Below are 10,114 nucleotides of genomic sequence, written 5' to 3'. Positions count from 1 at the left end.
AATTCTCCTTCCAAGGAGTACAATCACAAATTTAATCGAAGCATTATTTTTTTAACGAGCATCATCAGCATGGAAGCATGTCCTCTGGAATGGTAGCTGAAGCATGGAAGGGGCATATGAATGTTTAGCATATCTGGCATATAAATACCTTGCAACACTGATTACAAAAGTGCCATGCAAATGCCTGTTCTCACTTTCAGGTGACATTGTAAATGAGAAGCAGGCAGCAGTATCTCCCATCAGTGTATACAAACTTGTTTGTCTTAGCAACTGGCAGAATAAGAAGTAGGACTGAGTGGACTTGTAGGCTCTAAAGTTTTACACTGTTCTGTTTGTGAGTGCAGTTATGTAACCAAAAATAATCTGCATTTGTAAATTACACTTTCACGATAAAGAGATTGCATTTCAGTACTTCTATGAGGTGAATTGAAAAATACTAATTATTTTTTTACAAATATTTGTACTGTGCACTTTGTATTCTGTTGTAATTGAAATCAATATTGAAAATGTAGGAAAACATCCAAAAATATTTAATAAATTTCAATTGGTATTCTATTGTTATAAGTGGGATTAATTTTTTTAATTGCGATTAATTTTTTTTAGTTAATCGCGTGAGTTCAATGCGATTAATTGACAGCCCTACTCAGTACATAAACTCCCAGATTCATATCCTCCATGATCACAGAATACCATCTAATTGTGATTCTAATACATCAGCAACTACATTATAGTGTACATATGATGCTTAAAGAGATTTCTATAATCTCAGTTTAATGGCATAAGTCTAGAGAAGGCATATTTGTCCTATTATGCTGTATGTGACTCTTCATAAACCAATCACGTGGTTAAAGTCACTATTTGCCATGAATCAAACACCCAACCTCTCTGTCTTCAAATCTCTCCTTAAAATCCACTGTTTCTATAAAGACTTCCTTAGTTAATCTCTTCATTTACAGTTCCAATTCTGTAATTGGATCTGGGCAGGTGGATTGTTGAACTCCTGCAGAGACCCATTGACTTCCATGGGTCTCTGCACAGGGATCTGTTCACACCAAGCTAACTGCAGGTTTGGGACCTGTGTCTCCAGTTTCTCAGCCATGTACAGTTGCTCCAAGCAACATCTTCTAGGAAAAGATCTGGGGCCCAATCCTGCAGCTGGATATACATAGGCAGACCTCTTCACCCCCTTGACTTCAATAAGGCTCCTCACAACTACAAGGATCCAGACTAGCCATTCCAGTTAAAGAGTTGGGGGCTTTATCTTTAGGTATTTACATCTCTATAAATAATGAAAAACCAAATGAAGCAAAGTATTTTCCCGCTGCTGGGTGAAGACTGAAACATACAATTGTAAAGTAATATATTTCACAGTTTCTTTAAGAAAAACTCCACTCTACTTTTTGAAAATGCTTTTCTCTGCTAGGGGTTTTGCCCTTTTCCTTTTTTAGAACATTGGTTTAAAAAAAAAAAAAGCTTGTGTGTTGAATGCAGTCAGTGGCAACTCACAATGATATTAACAGATGCAACCAATTGACCTTGTATATATAAAATACTATTTAAAAAATTTAATATAAAAACAATAGAGTCTATCAGGCTTATAGAATTGTAAGTAGTATCAGGGCAATTTTTTAGAGATGTTTTTCTTGAGTTTTAAACATAAATACATATGAGAATCACAAAACTATAATAAATTAAAATCAAGAGAAACATGCTTGAGAGAGAGATTGGATTTTAAACTACAAGACCTCAAGTTCTTAAATTTAATGTAAAGGATCCATCTCTTCTCAGTTATATGCATATGATCTTACTGGTGCATTATACATTTTGCCTTATATACATGTGTTATTTCAGGAGAAGGGGGACGGAGTGGAAGAGATAGTATATTGTTTAGTTTTAGAAACTGCAAAGGAAAAATACATTAGCTCATATCTATAATCTGCAAAAATATGCAAACTGCTGAGCAATCATACAACACAATTAAGAAAGTGATTCAAAAGAAAACGGAGGGCATGAATAAATAATGCAGTATGTCAGTCCCTTATGTGTGTAGATGGCCTTGTGCTAGCAAAATAGATGATTTGCCAATTTAACATAGATTTTTGCAGAAAGCAATTCTCTGCACTATCCATTCATTATCTGTTAGCCTGCAGCACCTCAAGCTTTGACCTTAAAAGTCCTCTCCTTCTAATCCAGCTTAGGTCTCCGTGCACTTGGATAGAATATATCCAAGGAAGAAAAGATATTGATTCAGTGGGTGGCATATTTTCTTTTGATCCAATGCCGTGGCATGATGCCAGAGGTACTACAGTACTATTGGTGCTGCCTTTTAGATATTTTAAACTGAGATCCTAACCACTTCTGGTTAATACATATCTCGTAGCATGTTTTTGCAAGATAGAATATTAGCTTGGTGTCTGGCCACATTCCAGTGTGAGTAATTACATTTTGCCTAATTTCTCCTTGCAGTTTCAATGACATATAGTATTGTTCTCAACTATGTATAGTGTTCCTGTGTAATGTTATTCAGCTGCTGCATTTCAGTGAGGATGAAATGATTCATGCTTACAGTGTTTTGTAAAATGCTTCCACATTCCTCAGAGTGGAAGGTGATATATACATGTAAAATGTTATCAGTAGTCTAGCATTCTAAACCCAGAATTTTGAGACAATAACTCTGAGTTCTACTCCTGGCTTTGACACTGACTTGCTGTGGTCAAGTAAAGTAATTTGCTATAACTTTTTTGTGTCTTTGTTTCCCTATCTATAAATCAGGAGCAAGAGCTACTTTACAGGAGTGTTTGAGGATTAATTATGGTTTGTACAACACTCTGAATCTGTGAATTGCTAGATAGCTCTGCAGTATTATTAATTATTGTAAGTGCATTCATAATAAGCCAAAACCATGCACAGATCTGGAAGACTTTCACATCTCATCTGTACGCCCCAAAAGGGCTTCCTTATCCAGCACACCACAGAATCTTGAATATATATTGATAAAGGTAACAAACTTTTCCAAGGTCCTCCCTCATTTGTGCTCATTATTCCATTGGAAAACAGTTGACTGAGCCATGGACAACATGCTAGGTGAGATACTCAATGGCTACTGGACCTCTTATCATGCCAATGGTTCAGGCACGTAGAAAAGTATTTTGGTTATTTGTAGTAAGAGCAATTGTAGAAATGTCTATGTCTCTCATAGCCCTACTGCAGTTCTATAAACTGATACTACATTTTTATGAATTGTCCTTTAAATATAACATTTGTGAAGATTTAGGGCTAGATTTTCCCCAAAACTGGGCTTACTTTGTGCCACTGCCAGCACAATGTGCACCTGAATCCTTCAGCATAGGACTCTACAGTGGCATTCAGACTTTTATACGGCTCCCCTTCCCTGCAGCTGGAGCAGGGCATTGCCAAGATTTCCTTGCATCCCAATTGCTGTGGAACAGCCTCTTGGAGCCAGCATAATTTGGAGCAGCCTTCACGCTGTTTTAAATGACGCAGGGGGACTGGATTCAGGCACAACCAGCCACGATGGGGAGCCCAAATTTGGCTTTAAAGCTACATGAACATTTGCAGGATGAATGGTGCTTAAGCCACTTTCCAATGGTTGACGCATGAGTCACTTCCGTCGCACAGGATGCTGCCCGATTTCCAAGCTGTAAAATGCGGGGAGAGTTATACATTATTATCCCCCATTACCTGCCCTAATGGGGGGTAGTGTTTTCACTCCTCAGCTCATAGAGAGCCGAGTACTAATATTTATAACTCTCCCCACATTGTAAAATGAGCTAAAACAGCCGGTAAGAAGCGCTATTACGTTATTGCATCAGTAGATGAAGCTATTTTGCGCCGGACAATTATAAGAGGTAGAAAAATCATAGACGCGCCTGAATGTCTCCCAAGCTCCCCGCACCCAGCGAAGGCACAAAGGCAGGGCGGGACCCAGGGGGACTGTTTCTCGAGGGCTAGGGCCCGCCGTCGTGCGTGGCGCTGTACAGCGAGGGGAGACGAGCTGGAGGGACAATGGCAATGTGGTCTCAGCCGTGGGCTTGGGGAGGGCACCGGCCAGCGGGGCTGGGCGGCCTCGTAGAGATCCACCCGCTCGGGCGGCGAACGCAGCCGCGGCTCCGCCCTGGGCCTGGCCGGGCTCCACCACCAGGCTGCACAGGAAACTGCTGCTGCTCCCCCCTCCGCCTGGCCCCGCCGCGGGCTTCGCCTCCAGCCGCCGCCGGGGCTGCGGACCAGCCGCTTTCACTTTCGCCTTCGAGTCGTCTCCGCTGCTGGAGCCCCGGGACCCCCGCGCGCGATCAGGTGCGTAGCCTCCAGCCTGCCCCTCCGTCCCCCCGCGCCTCTCGGGGCACCCCCAGGCCGCCGCCGCCGCCCGCGGCATCCTGCGTCCTGACCTGGCGCCCAGAGGGGCGAGGGTGACCAGATGTCCCGATTTTATAGGGACAGTTCCGACTTGGGGGCTTTTTCTTATATAGGCTCTTATTACCCCCCACCTCCTGTCCTGATTGTTCACACTTGCTGTCTGGTCATCCGAGTCTGGGCCCTGCACGTTGGGTGGCCTGGCTGGACTCAGTCGCTCTCGGGGAGCGGAACAAAGGGCCGGGGAGGAACTGCCTCGGTCCATCTAGGGAGGGAGATTTCGGACTTTGGACTTCCTGCTGGCACGGCTGCGAACGCCTGTTCCCCTTGGCTGAGAAGGCCCGTGGTGGTTGTTTTGGGCAGGGGGATTCACAAGGCGCTGTGAATAATATCCAGGGCATTTGGAGGAGATGACAAGTTTCAGAGTAACAGCCGTGTTAGTCTGTATCCGCAAAAAGAAGAACAGGAGTACTTGTGGCACCTTAGAGACTAACAAATTTATTAGAGCATAAGCTTTCGTGGACTACGGGGCTGTAGTCCACGAAAGCTTATGCTCTAATAAATTTGTTAGTCTCTAAGGTGCCACAAGTACTCCTGTTCTTCTTTTTATTTGGAGGAGAGTAACTCATGTTAATGCTCTGGTTTAATGTCAGCGGTCATTTTTTAATCCGATTTAAAACTGGTGCAGGAGGTTGGGTGAACGCTCTTAAACTTTAAAAGCCGCTTATTTCAGTTTAGTTTAAAATTGATTAGGAGCAGGTTACGCTCAACTGAAACTGAGCTAAGAGTGCCCAAGCAAGGGTCTGTACTGCCGCAGTTGAACTAAACTAGAGCAAATTGTAAGCAGCCCCAAGGCCTAAGGGTTTCTGATTCATAAAGAACAATGCAGAAGGTTATCAAATACTTATGGATTTTTTCCCCCCTACGTCTCTAATCTTAGACCCTCTTCCTGGTGCAAGGAAAGTTAAAAACTTCTTTAACAAAACTTGGAAAAGCAACAAACATAATGGGATAGAGTCAGGCGAGTGAGGCCCCACACAGAGGTTTTGCAATAGTGGTCTCTAGCCCTACTTCTGCTGCTTACACAATAACAGCAGAGAGGTTGCACAATGTCCTTGCAGAATGTGGCTGGTATGGTGAAGAAATCCAAGTTCTATTCCTGTGGAATCATATAGCAGATCTTACGTTGTGGAACTCAAAGAAGTTTTTCCAAATAAGAGCTACACTGATGATAAATCATGGGTCCCATTTTTGCTGGTTTGGCAATGGCCATTGTGGTTAGGAAACAACCCTCTATACGTTATATTCAAGGAACACTGTCAAATCTGACAAGCACAACATGTATCCTACCTTTAAAATACATCGTTTCCCACACTGTTTGTCTTATCTTGAAAAACCTTTCAGTTCCCCAATCTAAGGTCTGAGAGGTGACCTTATGGTAATAAACACCGGGAACACATGCTGCACATATGTAGTGCAGACTCTGCTGTCATCGCATGCAGGAAAAACAGAGTTCACTGGCCACAGTTGTAATAACGCAGGATTAGAGACACTAGTTAGAATGCTTGGGATTGGATGGTACACTACAGTTGCTGTTGTCAGTAGTGAATGACCGGACCCATTTTTGCCAAGATAGATGCAACCAGAAATACAGGTCTTTGTGTGTGAGTCACTGGTGTATCACTGTTTCCTGGGTTCAGAAGTTGTTGTGGTAGTTTTATAAACTACCTTAAGTCCTGATTTTGCACTTATCTCTGCATGGACTTGGATCTGGAGTGTGAGGAATAAACTGGAGGATCAGGGATTAATTAATTCTATGGTGAGAGTGAAACAGCCTCATAAAAAGCAAATGAATGTACTGGATGTTCATTGCTGTTTGCTTTGTGTGGGGCTCTTCCTGTTTATTCAAGGAACAGGAATGTTCTGGCCTGACAGGTAAATATACTTTTTAATCTTTTAATTTTCCCTAGAGAGTCTAGGTTAGAGTGTAACCCATGTGGACAAAAGTCAGGCCAGAATTTTGATAGAAAATGTATCCTTACCTTAGCATGGTGGTTTCTCACAAAGGCACCTGGGGCCAAACTTTGAATCTCTCTGTTTGTGTTGTAACCCGAAAGGCAGAGACTTGTATTTAACTGCTGATCCTATCATCCCCTTTGGGCCATGCTTCTTCCCCATATTTGAGGAGAGAGAAGGGCAGCTGTGCCCTTGTGAGTCACTAGAACCTAGTCCCTTTTACCCCAGAGACTGTGTGACTCCCTCCCAGCAGAGTCCCACTGTGCTGTAAGGTCTGTGGGTTTTGGTGTGACTGTGAATTATAATAGCTTTACATCACGCCGCCTGTCTCAGTCATACACCCCCACTGACACTGGGGCTTTCCCCATTGCCTTTCACAGGTTGAATACATGGAGAGAGAAGAAGCAAGCTACCTAAGGAGGTAGGAAATGGCCCTTTGTTTCCACTTGTTGTGAGTAACAAGGCCACCCATCATGCTTTCCCCTGTCTTCATATTACTGACAGCTGCAGGAGGGGGAGCTCCCTGTAAAATTTTGTGTCTGGGATGCAGAGGGGTGAGAGTGGGGGAAGCCCTCCCTGTTTCTTCCATAATCGTGTCACCATGTTTGGTGGAGGTTCTTAGGTACAGATTTATCAGATGGTGCTGAGTAAGGCTTATCCCATCCAGAGTGACTCCAGATTTTCTAGTAAGTACAATGAAATAGATGTGGTGTTGCATGTGCTTTACAAGCTTTTTACATTGAGCTGTGGTATGCAGATGAAGTTAGGGGTGGGAGCAGCAGGTCATGCCTATTGTAACCATTTCCTAGCTTTGGCAAACACACTTGATCATGTAGTCATATTATATAACTCTTTTTTCCATTCCACTGCTATATCGGGTGGATGTTAAACAAAAGATCGACGCTTTAAAATCAGCAGGTCCAGATAACTTGCATGCAAGAATTTTAAAAGAGTTGGCTGTGGAGATTGCTGGACCATTAATGCTGATTTTCAAGAAGTGTTGTCACTCCAGGGAAATTCCAGAAGACTGGAAGAAAGCTAATGTTTTGCCAATATTTAAAGGGTGAATGGGAAGATCTGGGTAATTATAGGCCTGTCAGTCTGACATAATCCCGTGCAAGACGATGGAGCAGTTGATATGGGACTCGATTAATAAAAGAATTAAAGGAGAGTAATATAATTAATGCCAATCACCATGGGTTTATGGAATATAGATCCTGTCAAAGTAACTTGGTATCTTTTTTTATGAGATTACAAGTTTGATTGACAATGGTAATAGTGTTGCTGTAATATACTTAGATTTCTTTAAGGTGTTTGACTTGGTATCGCATGACATCTTGATTAAAAAAACTAGAAAGATATAAAATTAACATGGCACACATTATGTGAAGCAGTTGCAAAAAAAGTCTATCATTCTGGGGTGTATTAACAGGAATATCAGATGTAAGACATAGGAGGTAATTGTCCTGCTTAACTCAGCACTGGTGAGGCCTCAGCTGGAGTACTGTGTCCGTTTCTAGGTGCCACAGTTTTGGAAAGATGTGGATAAATTGGAAAAACTCCAGGGGAGAGCAACAAAAATGAGAAAACCTGACTTATGAGGAAAGGTTGAAAAAACTGGGCATGTTTAATCTTGAGAAAAGAAGACTGAGGGGGGACCTGATAAGTCTTCAAATATGTTAAGGGTTATTATAAAGAGGACAGTGATCAGTTGTTCTCTATATCCACTGAAGGTAGAACAAGAAGTAATGGGCTTCATTTGCAGCGAGGGAGATTTAAGTTAGATAAGTAGGAAAAACTTTCTAACTATAAGGGTAGTTAAGCTTTGGAATAGGTTTCCAAGGGAGGTTGTAGAGTCCCCATCACTGGAGGTTTTTAATAAAACCTGGACAAATGCCTGTCAGGGATGGTCGAGATAACTTGGTCCTGCCTCAGCGCAATGGGCAGCACTTGACCTCTTGAGGTCCCTTCCTGCCCTACAATTGTATGATTAAATGGATTAAAAACTGACCGATAGGTCTCAAAATGTAATTTTAAATGGGGAATCATCCTTGAACAGGTATGTTTTTAGTGGAGTCCCGCAGGGGCAGTTCTTGGTTTTGTGTTATTTAACATTTTTATTGATCACCTGGAAGAAAACATAAAATCATCACTGATAAAGCAACAGATGACACACAAATTGGGGGAGTGGTAAATAATGAAGAGGGCAGGCTAAATGTAAATGTGTACATCAGGGGTCGGCAACATTAGGCACGCGGCTCGCCAGGGTAAGCACCCTAGCGGGCCGGGCCAGTTTATTTACCTGCTGACGCGGCAGGTTCGCCTGATCGCGGCCCCCACTCACCGCGGTTCGCCGTCCCAGTCCAATGGGGGTGGCGGGAAGCGGCGCGGGCCGAGGGATGTGCTGGCCGCGGCTTCCCACCGCCCCCATTGGCCCGGGACGGCGAACCGCGGCCAGTGGGGGCCGCGATTGGCCGAACCTGCCGCATCAGCAGGTAAATAAACTGGCCCGGCCCGCTAGGGTGCTTACCCTGGAGAGCCGCATGCCGAACGTTGCCGACCCCTGGTATACGTGTAGGAACAAAGAATGTAGGCCTTATGTACAGGATGGTGGACTCTCTCCTGGGAAGCAATGACTCTGAAAATGATTTGGGAGTCATGGTGGATAATCAATTGAGCATGAGCTTCCAGAGCCGTGGCTGAAAGAGCTAACATGTTCCTTGGATGCATAAATGGGAATCTTGAGTAGGAGTAGGGAGGTTATTTGATCTCTGTATTTGGCAATGGTGCAACCACTGCTGGAATACTATGTCAAGTTCTGTGCCACAATTCAAGAAAGGTGTTGAAAAATTGGAGAGGGTTCAGAGAAGAGGCACAAGAATATAAATGTTACACAGGAGGTCAGACTAGATCATCACAATGATCCCTTCTGGCCTTGGAATCTATGGGTACATCTATACTGTGATTTAAAAAAAACCCGTGGCACCAAATCTCAGAGCTCAGGTCAGCTGACTTGGCCTCAGGCTGCAGGGCTAAACATTGCAGTGTAGACGCTGGGGTTGAAGCCCTGGCTCTGGGCTCTGAGACTTGGTGCTGCAGGTTTATAATTGCAGTATAAATGTAACAGGTTTCACAGTGGTAGCCGTGTTATTCTGTATCAGCAAAAAGAACGAGGAGTACTTGTGGCACCTTAGAGACTAACAAATTTATTTGGGAATAAGCTTTCGTGGGCTAAAACCCACTTCATTGAGCGTCCGATGAAGTGGGTTTTGGCCCACGAAAGCTTATGCCCAGATAAATTTGTTAGGCCTGGTCTACACTGGGGAGGGGATCGACCTAAGATATGCAACTTCAGTTACGAGAATAGTGTAGCTGAAGTCGACGTATCTTAGGTCGACTTACCTCGCGCCCTCACAGCGCAGGGTCGACTGCCACCGCTCCCCCGCCGACTCTGCTTCCTCCGCTCGTCGCGGTGGAGTACAGGAGTCGATGGCACAGCGATAGGGGATCGATTTATTGTGTCTACACTAGACACGATAAATTGATCCCCGATAGATCGATCACTACCCGCCGATTTCTAAGGTGCCTAGTTTTTTTTAGTATAAATGTTATGTGAATCTACGAATCACAAATCACCGTCAGACTGTGTGCTAGTTGATAGTGTCAGCAGGGGGCCAGGGATTAAATGAGCCTAGAGACTGAACTTCCCTTTCATACCTACATGTGG

The 10,114-nt window shown here is 43.6% G+C and overlaps 1 protein-coding gene across 1 annotated transcript in view; it reads left to right on the top strand.

Annotated features, from left to right (window-relative positions):
• The first annotated feature begins 3,878 nt into the window (after positions 1–3,878).
• CFLAR (CASP8 and FADD like apoptosis regulator) overlaps positions 3,879–10,114 on the top strand; it is a 36,042-nt gene continuing 29,806 nt past the window's right edge. The window contains 2 exon segments of the mRNA XM_054044212.1: positions 3,879–4,314; positions 6,768–6,808. The gene's annotated coding sequence lies outside the window, so the exon portion shown is untranslated.

This window comes from Malaclemys terrapin, chromosome 11 (assembly GCF_027887155.1).
Source record: "Malaclemys terrapin pileata isolate rMalTer1 chromosome 11, rMalTer1.hap1, whole genome shotgun sequence".
Lineage (NCBI taxonomy): Eukaryota > Metazoa > Chordata > Testudines > Emydidae > Malaclemys > Malaclemys terrapin.
Note: the sequence above shows the minus strand (reverse complement) of the source record. Positions and strands in the feature narration are given on the sequence as shown.